This window comes from Coenobita brevimanus, chromosome 35, assembly GCF_032717465.1.
Source record: "Coenobita brevimanus isolate Jiangsu-jjx chromosome 35, ASM3271746v2, whole genome shotgun sequence".
Classification (NCBI taxonomy): domain Eukaryota; kingdom Metazoa; phylum Arthropoda; class Malacostraca; order Decapoda; family Coenobitidae; genus Coenobita; species Coenobita brevimanus.
The window spans coordinates 20,211,506-20,231,618 of NC_136988.1; positions in this window are offsets into that span (position 1 = coordinate 20,211,506).

The window sequence follows — 20,113 nt, forward strand, 5'->3', positions numbered from 1 at the left end:
TGAAAACTTAGCAATTAAAGCTCATATGTTACTGGGCTTAAGATGCATGAGAGCAGAGAACATAACTTTACTCCCACAAATGAATGGAATAGACTTTGACAATGAATTCATAGAGGAAATACCATCAGAACCCTCACCGATTTGTACAAGAGAACCAAAAAGAATTGGTAATATTAAAAGCTTAAATAAACATACACAAACAGATGAGTGTATAGATCCACTCACACCACCAGCCCCAGCCTCCAGAATTAGAGACCCAGGTAACAGTGCTGATTCATCAGTTTTTCCCGCCCACCTGACCAATAATAGTTATACCACCTAATTCCTATATGAAAGTTACCATTAAGAGCAAATTACGGAATAGTACTGTTCTTGTCTTAGAAGAATTATGTAAAGTAAAGGGATTGTCAGTAGAAAACACATTATGTCAGATGAACGACGAAGGGCAAACTCAGATATTCATAATTAATCACATGAATGGGGAAGTTCAGTTGAAAAAGGGGACTTGCATAGTTAATATTGAAAAATGTTTCGCCCCTGTGAAGGAAATAGTTATAGCTGGAGTGACAGGTGAGATAAAATCTACGGATAGAGAAAGCATAAAAGAGAATTTAATTCACTCAGGTGAATTTGATGAAGAAAATGATTTGTTAACCCTACTGGAAACACACAGGGACACTGTAGCATTACCCGGGGAACAATTAGGGTGTACTAACCTGATTAATCACAAGATTAATGTGCACCCAGAAGTGCATTTATGCAAATATGTATACAACTTATTTAAAATGTAATATTACTAGATCATTGCAATTTACTATGAATATTATATGTATACAATATTATAATCAATATTATGTACTAATAGATTAGCATATGTCAATGATAGTTACTGTCGGAGGACCTCCAGCGCGTGACCGAGCAATGTTAGGACTCCATATTATAAATACAATTAATTATGGAAAACATGATAGATAGATAGATAGACAGAGCACCAGGCAAGCCTGGGAATGGGAAATGAGCTTGCAAGTGTAAGTGAGGAAATGTTGACAATACACTGGAAGCAGCAAGTCAGGGGATGATATAGGTAGTGTGTCAGCGAGATAAGCATACGAACAATGCCTAGTGACCATACACACACATACACACATACACACAGGTTTCCAGAACATTCCAACAACAGTATAACACACGTGACACGACCCCTGCTACACCAGATTTTTGGAAGCAGAGCTCAGAAGGAGGCTAGCTATAGAACCGACAGGTAGTGGAGAGAGTGAACAAGAAGAGAGGTCCAACTAGACTTACTTAGTATATTAAGTCTCTGTAATACATACACTGCTCAACTTAAGATTTTATCTGAATATAATAAATCAAGATCAACTCCCTGTATTCATCTTTAACTCCTACTATAAGAATCGAGAGTCACAACTCCACCCTTCATCTTTCCATTCGGTTCCTGCAACGTCCATCTCAACAGTTGCTTCAACAAACATAGGATGAGGCTATGGCACACCTAATGTCTGACTAGCCTTGTATCTCTGACTGGGGTGAAAATAATCTGGTTGTTTTTAATGCACCATAGACTCAGTTTTCACATCTATCAACCCTACAAAATCTTCCACAGGTATACCTACTAATGTTTAATAATATTAAGCTGAATCCTGCATCATCCTTGAACATGGTTGGGGTTTCATTTACTCGGGACTTATCTTGGAAACATCATATTATATCTCTTGTAAAATCTCCTTCCAAGAGATTAGGTGTGCTAAGCTGACTCCGTTCTTTCTTTACCAGTGCACAATTGTTAACTCTATACAGGGGTTTTATCCACCCCTGTGTGTAGTACAACTCTCATGTGTGTGGAGGCTTTCAACATACAGCTCTTCTCAATAGGGTGGATCAAAGGCTTTTCGTCTCATTAACTTTCCTTCTCTTACTGACTTTTCCACATCTGTCTCTTCATCACACTGTTGCACCTTTGTCTCTTTTCTATCGCTACTTCAATGGTCACTGCTCCTCTGAACTGTCTGCATGAATTCGTCCACCTCTACGGCGGGCGCATAGCACCCATCTAGCAGTAAACTCTCATCCCTTTTCCGTCTAACTCTCTAAAGCAAGAGTTAACTGTTACTCCCAGTCCTTCATTTATGCAACAGCTCATCTCTGGATCTGTCTCCCTCTGTCTGTGTTTCCTGCTTCTTATGATCTCCATTCTTTCAGACGCAGTGTGTCCAGGCATCTCGAAATGATCGAATCTTGAATTTGGCTCTCTCTTGTGTATTGTTTTTCTCTTGGATGGAACAATAATTGCGGGCTCGTGGCCTTCGGCTCCTTCTTCCTTGCATAAAACAACAACAACAAACATCAACAACAAACAACAAGCAAAAACAACAAACAACAACAAACTAACAATGACAAACAAACAACAAACTAACAACGAAACAAACAACAAACTAACAACGACAACAAACAACAACAAACAAACAACAACAACAATCAACAACAACAAACTAACAACGACAAACAAACAACAAACTAACAACGACAAACAACAAACAACAAACATCAATAACAAACAACAAACAAGAAAAAACAACAAACAACAACAAACTAAAAACAACAGTAACAACAACAACAAACAACCACAACAACAAACAACAAACAAGAAAAAACAACAAAAAACAACAACCACAACAACAAACAACAACAACAAACAACAACAACAAACAACAAATAATAAAAATATCGGTAATGTCTGTGTGCATGTCAAGAATACATATTTTCGTCCGTTAAGAAACCTCCCTAACACTTTTTCTTAAGCGATTTAATCTGCTCATTAAAGCTTGCTGTCCTCTTCCGTGTTATAAAAGTTCTTCCAATATCGCCATATTCTGCATAAATGACCTTCAACAGAATGTTGGCCAGTCACAAAAAATAATAAATCGCTAAGGAAGAGGTGTTAGGGTCCCTCCGCACCCAGTGAGCATGCGGGCCAAGGTCAGACAGGGATACACAGGTGTCCGAAAACCGCATTGAAATTCCAGTCATGATCCATGTCACCTCGCAAAGCGCTCCACCAGCCGGAAGAAATACTACCTCGAATTTATGGTCACAATATTGAACACATGTACGTGACCTACATACATACATACACATGCTACAAGGACTTACAAATAAAATCCACTATACACATTCTCTCTCTCTCTCTCTCTCTCTCTCTCTCTCTCTCTCTCTCTCTCTCTCTCCATTTAATTTATCTATATAGAGCTAACACCATACTCTAGATATACTCAATTTCTTTTTCACTCTAACTTGGCCCAGATTTTCGTCCTTTTGCAGCTTGCGTCACGTAACTCTGTGGCGGAGACAATAATACCGCTCTACACGCTTTCCACAGCACTTCTTCGTCACTAGCATCTTAATCTAGCGTCAGTCTACGAGATGAAGATGAGGAGATGGTAATTTTAAGCCAGGTAAGAGTTTAAAGAGTATTCAAGTCCCGTTCTCTGAGGGCCGCCAGTGACCTTCCTATGATGCAATTCGTCCACAATCCCTCCATCATGTTTTTGTTTTTCTATAGGATCAATATGCCCTTGAAGAAGCCAGCTCTCACACCCTGCAGTGACGCCATCCTTCCTGTACTTATCTGACGGTCAGAATCGCTAATTTTTATTCTAGTTAAATCACTAGAAGAGAAGGAGCGTTGTGGTGTGGATGTGATATGACAGAAAGCGTTAGCAGAATACAATGAGGTGGTTTGGCCATGTGGGGAGGATGGAGAGCGAGAGACTGACGAGGAGTGCGTATGTGAGTGAGGTGGAGGGGGGGTAAGGGAAAGGGAGACCGATGTTGAGGTAGAGTGGGGAAGAGGGAGGGGGAGATCGGGGATGAGATACAAGAATGGAATAAGAAGCTCTATGAGATGGTGGATGAGTTAGTACAAAGGAGTACAAAGGAAAGCAAACAGCAACAGACCTTATGGTACTTTCGAGGCTACTTGTTACAGAGTAGACTATAACTGCGAGATCTAATTCTACATGCTGAAGGATAAGGACGGTAAAGCAAAAAGGCTCCCCCTGACTCCAAACCTTCCTGTTAAAACTGGCAGGAAAAAGTGAGGAAAAACCGGAAAAACTGACAGGGAAATTTCATAGGAAAGACTGAAAGGAAAGGTTACATTCTATAGTACTTAATCTTAAAGCTACCACTTTGAATAACCTGAAAGTGAAAGCAGTAAAGTAAAATGAATAATCAAATAATGAATAACTGAGGCAAGACATGTATGGGTACGTTCAGTTAACGGAGTGTCTGTAGCCAAGTCATGGAAATTGCACAGTGCACAGTTCAGTGGTGGTGTGGCAGCCTTGCCTGGTGCATTTAAGGTAGGCAGCAGTCAATCAGGCCACAGCTCCGTTTACTCCACTGAGACATGGAACTTTTCCATGTGAGAGAAGTAAACAAGTTTTCTCTTGACCCCTGGTACATAAAAAAAAATCCCAATAGTGGTCACGTCTTTTTTTTCTTTTTCTTTATGCGTCCGACTCTGGGCAAGGGCTTTCAGGTCCTATATCCCGGGGACACTTGCTTATCCCAAGGCCCAGTAGTCCTCCTACACCTCCACATATCACCAATTTGGCGCAAACACCCACCGTCCATATTGAATACAGGCTAGGGCTGTCTCATACAGGACTGGTGTATTGGTATTAGCGGGGGTATTTTTACGACATGTTGGCGAGTCATCTAGTATGTCAGGAAAGTCTGTTTTTTTTTTATGAAATTCAAATCCTTAAACTGTTCCCTGCCCCAGCCCGGATTCCAACCTGGGTCCATTAGGACTCCAGGCCGCCTCTCCACCGATTCAGCCACCGCCTCCCCCACTTCACTAACAGGGACCCTCAGTGATCCACAGCCCATCACAGGTTGAAAGGAAGAGTAGTGACCGTCAACTCAGGGCTATCTGTGCATATCCAAGTCTGTGCTTATACTATATTTGCATTTAATAAATTGATCTGGGCACTGAGAGGAAAAAAAAAAAAAAAGCTCATATGAGTATATACACAAGTCGTTTATTCTGCGGCAAACATATTAAACTGGATGTTAGACGACAGACACTGATCCATGCGACCTTTAAAGGTTAGTACTGTGTTATGGCTTACTACATTGGAGGGCAATTTGTTCCATATATTTACAACTCTTTTAAAGAAGAAATGCTTGGCTTCATGCGACTGGAATCGTTTGCCAATTATTTTGTGCCCTTTGCCTCTAGTATAAATCGAATGATCAGCTGTGAAGTATTTATCAACAGTCATGTTATCGTGCCCTTTGAATATTTTAAATACTTGAATTAAATCTCCTCGTAATCTGCGCTAGTTAGGGTGAAGAGATTCAGGGTTTCTAAACGCTCCTAGTATGGTTCGTTTCTCAAGCTAGGTATCATTATGGTTCAGGGTTGGTGTTTTTCCTTATTTTTTGAATAAAAATAAAAAATAAAACATCAATGATTTTTATTCATTCAATTTATTTGATTTTTTTATTTATTTGATTTCTCTGCTAATTATACAGCTAATATTTTAAAAGCAGTATACTGAATACTGTTAACTTCATGTCCTGTCTATCTACTGATGGTTGAGGCTGAAAGCTACAGCCCAGAATCCAGATACATCATTGGTTATGTAGCTGCCTTGTGTAAATTACCAGATAGGACCCTTAAGATCGCCAAGACGATTGCGTACACCCCACGCATGTGCTTACTAGACTTAATGAACGAGGTAGAGATGCAGTGCAGTAAAGCAGGGATGATCGACACACCCGCACATTCTAGTAGAATGAGAGTACCTGAGACAGTATCAGCTGTGAAACCATCTACACCGACATCAAACAGAGAACAAAATCGATCGCGACCCGAAAGCAGGCAAAGAACTAAACGTGTCGAGGGTTCGATCATAAACACCAGGCTACACGCAGTTTCATAAGTTTTCGTGCAGCCCGAGCAGATCTCGCGCCACAAACATCACTACATATCGGAAGTCACCTCGTAGGTCACAGTCAAGAGATAGGTCCATTCTATGTCATTATTGTGCAAAACCACGACACACAAGGAATGAATACTTTATCAAAACAAAAGAGGATAGACAAAAGACACAAGGATTTGGTCCTTACTGTAGGCATCATAGATGCCAAGGGCACTGGACCAGTAACTGCAAAACAGTAAAAAAAATTGTGTCTATGTTCAAACTGGGGGAAGACCAAGTCATGACAAAAAACGAACAAACGTAAAGAGAAGCAAGTCTAAAATTCACATGGGAGGCATGTTGGGAAATGAGTGTATCTTGATACCAGCTGCATGTGAGGATCAAAACGTTTCCTAATTTTTAGACACAGGCTCTCGAGTGAACTTAATAAAACAGAAGAAATAAATAGAATTTTTTAAAATAAGAAGAAAGTAACTTTTCTGGAAGAAGCTGATTTAGATTTATATACGGTAGATGGACAAAAAAATACAGTAAAAGGTATGATAAGGTTAAATATCAGTTTCACAGAGACTACACGACCATTCTCTGCATTTTTCTATATCGTTGAAAACTTAGCAATTAAAGCTCATATGTTACTGGGCTTAAGATGCATGAGAGCAGAGAACATAACTTTACTCCCACAAATGAATGGAATAGACTTTGACAATGAATTCATAGAGGAAATACCATCAGAACCCTCACCGATTTGTACAAGAGAACCAAAAAGAATTGGTAATATTAAAAGCTTAAACAAACATACACAAACAGATGAGTGTATAGATCCACTCACACCACCAGCCCCAGCCTCCAGAATTAGAGACCCAGGTAACAGTGCTGATTCATCAGTTTTTCCCGCCCATCTGACCAATGATTTAGTTATACCACCTAATCCCTATATGAAAGTTACCATTAAGAGCAAATTACGGAATAGTACTGTTCTTGTCTTAGAAGAATTATGTAAAGTAAAGGGATTGTCAGTAGAAAACACATTATGTCAGATGAACGACGAAGGGCAAACTCAGATATTCATAATTAATCACATGAATGGGGAAGTTCAGTTGAAAAAGAGGACTTGCATAGTTAATATTGAAAAATGTTTCGCCCCTGTGAAGGAAATAGTTATAGCTGGAGTGACAGGTGAGATAAAATCTACGGATAGAGAAAGCATAAATGAGAATTTAATTCACTCAGGTGAAGTTGATGAAGAAAATGATTTCTTAACCCTGCTGGAAACACACAGGGACACTGTAGCATTACCCGGGGAACAATTTGGGTGTACTAACCTGATTAATCACAAGATTAATGTGCACCCAGAAATGCATTTATTCAAATATGTATACAACTTGTTTAAAATGTAATATTACTAGATCATTGCAATTTACTATGAACATTATATGTATACAATATTATAATCAATATTATGTACTATTAGATTAGCATATGTCAATGATAATTACTGTCGGAGGACCTCCAGCGCGTGACCGAGCAATGTTAGGACTCCATATTATAAATACAATTAATTATGGAAAACATGATAGATAGATAGATAGACAGAGCACCAGGCAAGCCTGGGAATGGGAAATGAGCTTGCAAGTGTAAGTGAGGAAATGTTGACAATACACTGGAAGCAGCAAGTCAGGGGATGATATAGGTAGTGTGTCAGCGAGATAAGCATACGAACAATGCCTAGTGACCATACACACACATACACACATACACACAGGTTTCTAGAACATTCCAACAACAGTGTAACACACGTGACACGACCCCTGCTACACCAGAATTTAGGAAGCAGAGCTCAGAAGGAGGCTAGCTATAGAACCGACAGGTAGTGGAGAGAGTGAACAAGAAGAGAGGTCCAACTAGACTTACTTAGTATATTAAGTCTCTGTAATACATACACTGCTCAACTTAAGATTTTATCTGAATATAATAAATCAAGATCAACTCCCTGTATTCATCTTTAACTCCTACTATAAGAATCGAGAGTCACAACTCCACCCTTCATCTTTCCATTCGGTTCTTGCAACGTCCATCTCAGCAGTTGCTTCAACAAACATGGGATGAGGCTATGGCACACCTAATGTCTGAATAGCCTTGTATCTCTGACTGGGGTGAAAATAATCTGGTTGTTTTTAATGCACCATAGACTCAGTTTTCACATCTATCAACCCTACAAAATCTTCCACAGGTATACCTACTAATGTTTAATAATATTCAGCTGAATCCTGCATCATCCTTGAACATGGTTGGGGTTTCATTTACTCGGGACTTATCTTGGAAACATCATATTATTTCTCTTGTAAAATCTCCTTCCAAGAGATTAGGTGTGCTAAGCTGACTCCGTTCTTTCTTTACCAGTGCACAATTGTTGACTCTATACAGGGGTTTTATCCACCCCTGTGTGGAGTACAACTCTCATGTGTGTGGAGGCTTTCCACATACAGCTCTTCTCAATAGGGTGGATCAAAGGCTTTTCGTCTCATTAACTTTCCTTCTCTTACTGACTTTTCCACATCTGTCTCTTCATCACACTGTTGCACCTTTGTCTCTTTTCTATCGCTACTTCAATGGTCACTGCTCCTCTGAACTGTCTGCATGAATTCGTCCACCTCTACGGCGGGCGCGTAGCACCCATCCAGCAGTAAACTCTCATCCCTTTTCAGTCTAACTCTCTAAAGCAAGAGTTAATTGTTACTCCCAGTCCTTCATTTATGCAACAGCTCGTCTCTGGATCTGTCTCCCTCTGTCTGTGTTTCCTGCTTCTTATGATCTCCATTCTTTCAGACGCAGTGTGTCCAGGCATCTCGAAATGATCGAATCTTGAATTTGGCTCTCTCTTGTGTATTGTTTTTCTCTTGGAAGGAACAATAATTGCGGGCTCGTGGCCTTCGGCTCCTTCTTCCTTGCATAAAACAACAACAACAAACATCAACAACAAACAACAAGCAAAAACAACAAACAACAATCAAACAACAACAAACTAACAATGACAAACAAACAACAAACTAACAACGAAACAAACAACAAATTAACAGCAACAACAAACAACAACAAACAAACAACAACAATCAACAACAACAAACTAACAATGACAAACAAACAACAAACTAACAACGACAAACAAACAACAAACTAACAACGACAAACAAACAACAAACTAACAACGACAAACAACAAACATCAATAACAAACAACAAACAAGAAAAAACAACAAACAACAGCAAACTAAAAACAACAGTAACAACAGCAACAACCACAACAACAAACAACCACAACAACAAACAACAAACAAGAAAAAACAACAAAAAACAACAACCACAACAACAAACAACAACAACAAACAACAAACAATAAAAATATCGGTAATGTCTGCGTGCATGTCAAGAATACATTTTTTCGTCCGTTAAGAAACCTCCCTAACACTTTTTCTTATGTGATTTAATCTGGTCATTACAGCTTGCTGTCCTCTTCCGTGTTATAAAAGTCCTTCCAATATCGCCATATTCTGCATAAATGACCTTCAACAGAATGTTGGCCAGTCACAAAAAATAATAAATCGCTAAGGAAGAGGTGTTAGGGTCCCTCCGCACCCAGTGAGCATGCGGGACAAGGTCAAACAAGGATACACAGGTGTCCGAACACCGCATTGAAATTCCAGTCATGATCCATGTCACCTCGCAAAGCGCTCCACCAGCCGGAAGAAATACTACCTCGAATTTATGGTCACAATATTGAACACATGTATGTGACCTACATACATACATACACATGCTACAAGGACTTACAAATAAAATCCACTATGCACATTCTCTCTCTCTCTCTCTCTCTCTCTCTCTCTCTCTCTCTCTCTCTTTCTCTCTCTCTCTCCATTTAATTTATCTATATAGAGCTAACACCATACTCTAGATATACTCAATTTCTTTTTCACTCTAACTTGGCCCAGATTTTCGTCCTTTTGCAGCTTGCATCACGTAACTCTGTGACGGAGACAATAATACCGCTCTGCACGCTTTCCACAGCACTTCTTCGTGACTAGCATCTTAATCTAGCGTCAGTCTACGAGATGAAGATGAGGAGATGGTAATTTTAAGCCAGGTAAGAGTTTAAAGAGTATTCAAGTCCCGTTCCCTGAGGGCCGCCAGTGACCTTCCTATGATGCAATTCGTCCACAATCCCTCCATCATGTTTTTGTTTTTCTATAGGATCAATATGCCCTTGAAGAAGCCAGCTCTCACACCCTGCAGTGACGCCATCCTTCCTGTACTTATCTGACGGTCAGAATCGCTAATTTTTATTCTAGTTAAATTACTAGAAGTGAAGGAGCGTTGTGGTGTGGATGTGATGTGACAGAAAGCGTTAGCAGAATACAATGAGGTGGTTTGGCCATGTGGGGAGGATGGAGAGCGAGAGACTGACGAGGAGTGCGTATGTGAGTGAGGTGGAGGGGGGGTAAGGGAAAGGGAGACCGATGATGAGGTGGAGTGGGGAAGAGGGAGGGGGAGATCGAGGATGAGATGCAGGAATGGAATAAGAAGCTCTATGAGATGGTGGATGAGTTAGTACAAAGGAGTACAAAGGAAAGCAAACAGCAACAGACCTTATGGTACTTTCGAGGCTACTTGTTACAGAGTAGACTATAACTGCGAGATCTAATTCTACATGCTGAAGGATAAGGACGGTAAAGCAAAAAGGCTCCCCCTGCCTCCAAACCTTCCTGTTAAAACTGGCAGGAAAAAGTGATGATAAACCGGAAAAACTGACAGGGAAATTTCATAGGAAAGACTGAAAGGAAAGGTTACATTCTATAGTACTTTATCTTTAAGCTACCACTTTGAATAACCTGAAAGTGAAAGCAGTAAAGAAAAATGAATAATCAAATAATGAATAACTAACGCAAGACATGTATGGGTACGTTCAGTTAACGGAGTGTCTGTAGCCAAGTCATGGAAATTGCACAGTGCACAGTTCAGTGGTGGTGTGGCAGCCTTGCCTGGTGCATTTAAGGTAGGCAGCAGTCAATCAGGCCACAGCTCCGTTTACTCCACTGAGACATGGAACTTTTCCATGTGAGAGAAGTAAACAAGTTTTCTCTTGACCCCTGGTACATAAAAAAAAATCCCAATAGTGGTCACGTTTTTTTTTTCTTTTTCTTTATGTGTCCGACTCTGGGCAAGGGCTTTCAGGTCCTATATCCCGGGGGCACTAGCTTATCCCAAGGCCCAGTAGTCCTCCTACACCTCCACATGTCACCACATTGGAGCTAACACCCACCGTCCATATTGAATACAGGCTAGGGCTGTCTCATACAGGACTGGTGTATTGGTATTAGTGTCATGTAGTAACAGGAGAGGTAAAGAATAGTATGGGACTATTTTTATTTGTCTTGGAAATATTAACAAGTCTCTCACACGGAACGAGTATAAGTCCCGGGTAGCTACCTCCCTGTCTCGCTATCTGTCTCTCTCTCTCAAATCGCTAAGCCCTTCTCCCGTGACCTGTCTCTAGGATCGCTTGTCCCCTTCTAAACTCTCTTTCCTAAAATCTGGTGTAGCAGGGGTGTGTCACGTGTGTTCCTCGTGGATGGACTAGGTCTTTGTTCACGAGAGGACTGCTGACAGCTAACTGCATCATGTCCTTACTGGCCGCTGTCGTCAGCTTCCTCAGTGTTAAGAGTGTGTAAGCATGTTTAGCACTGCTCGATTCTCGCAGACACAACACCTTCTCATCATCTGACTCCCTGCTTCTATCTATCTATTTATCTATCTATCTATATATCATGTAGTCTTTACCACACTGCTCGGTCGCGCAAAAATGACGTACCATCGACAGTTAATAGTTCTAATATATTAATACATACTACATACACATTACAATGAACTTACAAGCTAATGAAGTGAAATACATAATATTGTAAAGTAACATAATTGTATGAATATTGTATACATATATTATTCATAGTAAATAGTGATTATTCAGTAATAATACATTTAAACAAGTTGTATACATATTTGAATAAATGCAATGGTTGTTGTATAACACTTTGTAAGACGTGCATGTACAACAGACGTACGCATATAATTGTGCAATGGTAATACTGCTAGGTTATACATTACATATTTGAGTTATCACTTTAGTAATGTCTAATATTTCACCTAACTTGTATGATGATACTGGTAATACAGAATTGCGCTATAATTGTATGACTTATAATATTGTACTAACATTGTGGTACTACATAATTGTAACATTTTATGAATTGTTACAAAATATTGTGTTAATGCATAATTGTGTTGGCCTTATAATTGTAGTTACATTTGTTAATGCAACTCTTACATAAGTGTCTTGGCCTTATAATTGTAGTTAAAGTTACATAAAAGTTACAACTTGTTAATGCAACTGTTTTGTCGTTACATAATTGTTACATATCGTTTGTAGGTACATAATTGTAGTTAAAGTTACATAAAAGTTACATCTTGTTAATGCAACTGTTACATAATTGGCAAAGTGTAACATAATGCAATCGTTTGTCGTTACATAATTGTTACATATCGTTTGTAGGTACATAATTGTAGTTAGTGTAACATAATGCAATCGTTTGTCGTTACATAATTGTTACATATCGATTGTAGTTACATAATTGTAGTTAAACTTACATAAAAGTTACATCTTGTTAATGCAACTGTCACATAAATTGGTACATATTGTCTGTAGTTACATAATTGTAATAAGTGTAACATAACTGTAATAATTGCAGTCCTAACACATGCTGCGGTCGATGATAGTGATGATGTGCCATGTCACTTGTTTGTGGAGACACAATTTGCTTTTTTGTTTGTAGTTTATGTGGTATTTTGGCATATATAGTAACATTTACACTTATTTTCATTTGTTTGTTATGTGATCTTACTTTATTTCTCTTTTTTCTTTCTTACTTTTTTTTTTTTTGTACGCTTTTTCCATTTTGTTCATGGTTGCATAATTACTGGTTAATTTCCTTGGGATACTTTTTTAAAGTTTAGTTTATATTGCACAGATACTATAAAATGATATTATATAGTCCCATATTTTGTTATTTTATATAAAAAATATATACATATATACACTATATACAGTATTAACTATACACACTGACTTGTTGTTCACCTGTACCTATCGTGGGTAATATGTGTGTCAGCACTGTGTGGAAATCATTGTCTTCACGATTGTGTTCACTCTTGCTAACGGCATTTGTGTTGGCCATTTTTTTTTTTTCCGTAAGTTAATTTATCTGTTTCCACTAGGTAGCTTTAATTAATAAATGTTTAATACAGTTCTTTTAATCGCTCACTGAGTAACTGTGATTGGATATTTTCTTTATTACTTTGTAGATGTAATAATGTATAGTTGTATATATGAAACACGTATTTTATGTAGGTATAAATGGTAACACTCTTTCGCAGTAAATAAATGTTATAATAAATGAATGAATATATACAGTGTAGAATATTTATCGTTGGTGATTATTTAGTGTTTGAGTTATGCAGATAACTGAAGTTAGTATGGGTATTTAAGCTGTAACTATACAGCACGTTTTATATGTTTGTGCAGAAGCTTATTGTCTATCACTGTGTATTGTATGAATGAAGTAACTATGTAACTCACTAATTTTTACCGTGGTGGGAAATGGTGTGAGTGGTGTTGCACGTGGTGATAGCGTTGTCCTTCGCGGGTTGATTGGCGTGTTGTCGTCTCAGCACATGGTGACGTCGGCTTCCCACACTGGTAGCTGTGGTGAGTGAATGAGTAGCGATGAGTAACTTGGGTGAAGACGGGTGAGTAAGACGAGTTGTGAATATGGACTTGGTGTTTTGCTGCTTGTATTGACCTCTTCACACCTGCGTAAGCGTTGGGGGTTGGGTGGATGTAGCAGAGAGAGGACGGTGAGGTCTGGCGGTTATGAGTTGTGAGTCGTCTCTCACTCTTCGTTTGTTTGTTTGTTTGTTTGTTTGTTTTCTTTCTTTCTTGATGTATTCTTGGTCCTTTTTTCTTGTGATTTACTCGTTGTACGATGAAGACTGCCGCTTCTTGTAGATGCGTGTAGAAGATAATACAGACGACGTAGAGTTGTTAATTGTAGTTGATTGTAGATGGTTGTAGTTCGCTGATTCGTCGTAGAAATTGCAATATTGAATCAATATTTTGTTAAACTACTTGCACGGCGTCGTGTGATCTCTTGACCTCTGCATCAGCATGATGATCTGGGAGACGGAGGGGGCTGGATGGAGAGAAGTGTCAGGAGCTGGTTATGTTGTTGGTTGAGAGAGATATTCTTGTTTTCAATCTTGATATTTTGTAGGAATTTAATGTTGGTTCGTAGACGAGGTTCGTATACGTTCGCTGCTACCAAATGTCATGTAGTGACATTTGGTGACAGCGGTGGGTATTTTTACGACATGTTGGCGAGTCATCTAGTATGTCAGGAAAGTCTGTTTTTTTTATGAAATTCAAATCCTTAAACTGTTCCCTGCCCCAGCCCGGATTCCAACCTGGGTCCATCAGGACTCCAGGCCGCCTCTCCACCGATTCAGCCACCGCCTCCCCCACTTCACTAACAGGGACCCTCAGTGATCCACAGCCCATCACTGGTCGAAAGGAAGAGTAGTGACCGTCAACTCAGGGCTATCTGTGCATATCCAAGTCTGTGCTTATACTATATTTGCATTTAATAAATTGATCTGGGCACTGAGAGGAAAAAAAAAAAAAGCTCATACGAGTATATACACAAGTCGTTTATTCTGGGGCAAACATATTAAACTGGATGTTAGACGACAGACACTGATCCATGCGACCTTTAAAGGTTAGTACTGTGTTATGGCTTACTACATTGGAGGGCAATTTGTTCCATATATTTACAACTCTTTTAAAGAAGAAATGCTTGGCTTCATGCGACTGGAATCGTTTGCCAATTATTTTGTGCCCATTGCCTCTAGTATAAATCGAATGATCAGCTGTGAAGTATTTATCAACAGTCATGTTATCGTGCCCTTTGAATATTTTAAATACTTGAATTAAATCTCCTCGTAATCTGCGCTAGTTAGGGTGAAGAGATTCAGGGTTTCTAAACGCTCCTAGTATGGTTCGTTTCTCAAGCTAGGTATCATTTTGGTTCAGGGTTGGTGTTTTTCCTTATTTTTTGAATAAAAATAAAAAATAAAACATCAATGATTTTTATTCATTCAATTTATTTGATTTTTTTATTTATTTGATTTCTCTGCTAATTATACAGCTAATATTTTAAAAGCAGTATACTGAATACTGTTAACTTCATATCCTGTCTATCTACTGATGGTTGAGGCTGAAAGCTACAGCCCAGAATCCAGATACATCATTGGGTATGTAGCTGCCTTGTTTAAATTACCTGATAGGACCCTTAAGATCGCCAAGACGATCGCGTACACCCCACGCATGTGCTTACTAGACTTAATGAACGAGGTAGAGATGCAGTGCAGTAAAGCAGGGATGATCGACACACCCGCACATTCTAGTAGAATGAGAGTACCTGAGACAGTATCAGCTGTGAAAACATCTACACCGACATCAAACAGAGAACAAAATCGATCGCGACCCGAAAGCAGGCAAACAACTAAACGTGTCGAGGGTTCGATCATAAACACCAGGCTACACGCAGTTTCATAAGTTTTCGTGCAGCCCGAGCAGATCTCGCGCCACAAACAACACTACATATGGGAAGTCACCTCGTAGGTCACAGTCAAGAGATAGGTCCATTCTATGTCATTATTGTGCAAAACCACGACACACAAGGAATGAATACTTTATAAAAACAAAAGAGGATAGACAAAAGACAAGGATTTGGTCCTTACTGTAGGCATCATAGATGCCAAGGGCACTGGACCAGTAACTGCAAAACAGTAGAAAAAATTGTGTCTATGTTCAAATTGGGGGAAGACCAAGTCATGACAAAAAACGAACAAACGTAAAGAAAAGCAAGTCTAAAATTCACATAGGAGGCATGTTGGGAAATGAGTGTATCTTGATACCAGCTGTATGTGAGGATCAAAACATTTCCTTATTTTTAGACACAGGCTCTCGAGTGAACTTAATAAAACAGAAGAAATAAATAGAATTTTTAAAAATAAGAAGAAAGTAACTTTTCTGGAAGAAGCTGATTTAGGTTTATATACGGTAGATGGAAAAAAAAAATTACAGTAAAAGGTATGATAAGGTTAAATATCAGTTTCACAGAGACTACACGACCATTCTCTGCATTTTTCTATATCGTTGAAAACTTAGCAATTAAAGCTCATATGTTACTGAGCTTAAGATGCATGAGAGCAGAGAACATAACTTTACTCCCACAAATGAATGGAATAGACTTTGACAATGAATTCATAGAGGAAATACCATCAGAACCCTCACCGATTTGTACAAGAGAACCAAAAAGAATTGGTAATATTAAAAACTAAAAAAAACATACACAAACAGATGAGTGTATAGATCCACTCACACCACCAGCCCCCGCCTCCAGAATTAGACACCCAGGTAACAGTGCTGATTCATCAGTTTTTCCCGCCCATCTGACCAATGATAGTTATACCACCTAATTCCTTTATGAAAGTTACCATTAAGAGGAAATTACGGAATAATACTGTTCTTGTCTTAGAAGAATTATGTAAAGTAAAGGGATTGTCAGTAGAAAACACATTATGTCAGATGAACGACGAAGGGCAAACTCAGATATTCATAATTAATCACATGAATGGGGAAGTTCAGTTGAAAAAGGGGACTTGCATAGTTAATATTGAAAAATGTTTCGCCCCTGTGAAGGAAATAGTTATAGCTGGAGTGACAGGTGAGATAAAATCTACGGATAGAGAAAGCATAAAAGAGAATTTAATTCACTCAGGTGAATTTGATGAAGAAAATGATTTGTTAACCCTGCTGGAAACACACAGGGACACTGTAGCATTACCCGGGGAACAATTAGGGTGTACTAACCTGATTAATCACAAGATTAATGTGCACCCAGAAGTGCATTTATTCAAATATGTATACAACTTGTTTAAAATGTAATATTACTAGATCATTGCAATTTACTATGAATATTATATGTATACAATATTATAATCAATATTATGTACTAATAGATTAGCATATGTCAATGATAATTACTGTCGGAGGACCTCCAGCGCGTGACCGAGCAATGTTAGGACTCCATATTATAAATACAATTAATTATGGAAAACATGATAGATAGATAGATAGACAGAGCACCAGGCAAGCCTGGGAATGGGAAATGAGCTTGCAAGTGTAAGTGAGGAAATGTTGACAATACACTGGAAGCAGCAAGTCAGGGGATGATATAGGTAGTGTGTCAGCGAGATAAGCATACGAACAATGCCTAGTGACCATACACACACATACACACATACACACAGGTTTCCAGAACATTCCAACAACAGTGTAACACACGTGACACGACCCCTGCTACACCAGAATTTAGGAAGCAGAGCTCAGAAGGAGGCTAGCTATAGAACCGACAGGTAGTGGAGAGAGTGAACAAGAAGAGAGGTCCAACTAGACTTACTTAGTATATTAAGTCTCTGTAATACATACACTGCTCAACTTAAGATTTTATCTGAATATAATAAATCAAGATCAACTCCCTTTATTCATCTTTAACTCCTACTATAAGAATCGAGAGTCACAACTCCACCCTTCATCTTTCCATTCCGTTCCTGCAACGTCCATCTCAGCAGTTGCTTCAACAAACATGGGATGAGGCTATGGCACACCTAATGTCTGACTAGCCTTGTATCTCTGACTGGGGTGAAAATAATCTGGTTGTTTTTAATGCACCATAGACTCAGTTTTCACATCTATCAACCCTACAAAATCTTCCACAGGTATACCCACTAATGTTTAATAATATTCAGCTGAATCCTGCATCATCCTTGAACATGGTTGGGGTTTCATTTACTCGGGACTTATCTTGGAAACATCATATTATATCTCTTGTAAAATCTCCTTCCAAGAGATTAGGTGTGCTAAGCTGACTCCGTTCTTTCTTTACCAGTGCACAATTGTTAACTCTATACAGGGGTTTTATCCACCCCTGTGTGGAGTACAACTCTCATGTGTGTGGAGGCTTTCAACATACAGCTCTTCTCAATAGGGTGGATCAAAGGCTTTTCGTCTCATTAACTTTCCTTCTCTTACTGACTTTTCAACCTCTGTCTCTTCATCACACTGTTGCACCTTTGTCTCTTTTCTATCGCTACTTCAATGGTCACTGCTCCTCTGAACTGTCTGCATGAATTCGTCCACCTCTACGGCGGGCGCATAGCACCCATCTAGCAGTAAACTCTCATCCCTTTTCCGTCTAACTCTCTAAAGCAAGAGTTAACTGTTACTCCCAGTCCTTTATTTATGCAATAGCTCATCTCTGGATCTGTCTCCCTCTGTCTGTGTTTCCTGCTTCTTATGATCTCCATTCTTTCAGACGCAGTGTGTCCAGGCATCTCGAAATGATCGAATCTTGAATTTGGCTCTCTCTTGTGTATTGTTTTTCTCTTGGAAGGAACAATAATTGCGGGCTCGTGGCCTTCGGCTCCTTCTTCCTTGCATAAAACAACAACAACAAACATCAACAAAAAACAACAAGCAAAAACAACAAACAACAACAAACTAACAATGACAAACAAACAACAAACTACCAACGAAACAAACAACAAACTAACAACGACAACAAACAACAACAAACAAACAACAACAACAATCAACAACAACAAACTAACAACGACAAACAAACAACAAACTAACAACGGCAAACAACAAACAACAAACATCAATAACAAACAACAAACATCAATAACAAACAACAAACATCAATAACAAACAACAAACAAAAAAAAACAACAAACAACAACAAACTAAAAACAACAGTAACAACAACAACAAACAAACACAACAACAAACAACAAACAAGAAAAAACAACAAAAAACAACAACAACAAACAACAAACAATAAAAATATCGGTAATGTCTGCGTGCATGTCAAGAATACATATTTTCGTCTGTTAAGAAACCTCCCTAACACTTTTTCTTAAGCGATTTAATCTGCTCATTACAGCTTGCTGTCCTCTTCCGTGTTATAAAAGTCCTTCCAATATCGCCATATTCTGCATAAATGACCTTCAACAGAATGTTGGCCAGTCACAAAAAATAATAAATCGCTAAGGAAGAGGTGTTAGGGTCCCTCCGCACCCAGTGAGCATGCGGGCCAAGGTCAGACAGGGATACACAGGTGTCCGAACACCGCATTGAAATTCCAGTCATGATCCATGTCACCTCGCAAAGCGCTCCACCAGCCGGAAGAAATACTACCTCGAATTTATGGTCACAATATTGAACACATGTACGTGACCTACATACATACATACACATGCTACAAGGACTTACAAATAAAATCCACTATACACATTCTCTCTCTCTCTCTCTCTCTCTCTCTCTCTCTCTCTCTCTCTCTCTCTCCATTTAATTTATCTATATAGAGCTAACACCATACTCTAGATATACTCAATTTCTTTTTCACTCTAACTTGGCCCAGATTTTCGTCCTTTTGCAGCTTGCGTCACGTAACTCTGTGGCGGAGACAATAATACCGCTCTACACGCTTTCCACAGCACTTATTCGTGACTAGCATCTTAATCTAGCGTCAGTCTACGAGATGAAGATGAGGAGATGGTAATTTTAAGCCAGGTAAGAGTTTAAAGAGTATTCAAGTCCCGTTCCCTGAGGGCCGCCAGTGACCTTCCTATGATGCAATTCGTCCACAATCCCTCCATCATGTTTTTGTTTTTCTATAGGATCAATATGCCCTTGAAGAAGCCAGCTCTCACACCCTGCAGTGACGCCATCCTTCCTGTACTTATCTGACGGTCAGAATCGCTAATTTTTATTCTAGTTAAATTACTAGAAGTGAAGGAGCGTTGTGGTGTGGATGTGATGTGACAGAAAGCGTTAGCAGAATACAATGAGGTGGTTTGGCCATGTGGGGAGGATGGAGAGCGAGAGACTGACGAGGAGTGCGTATGTGAGTG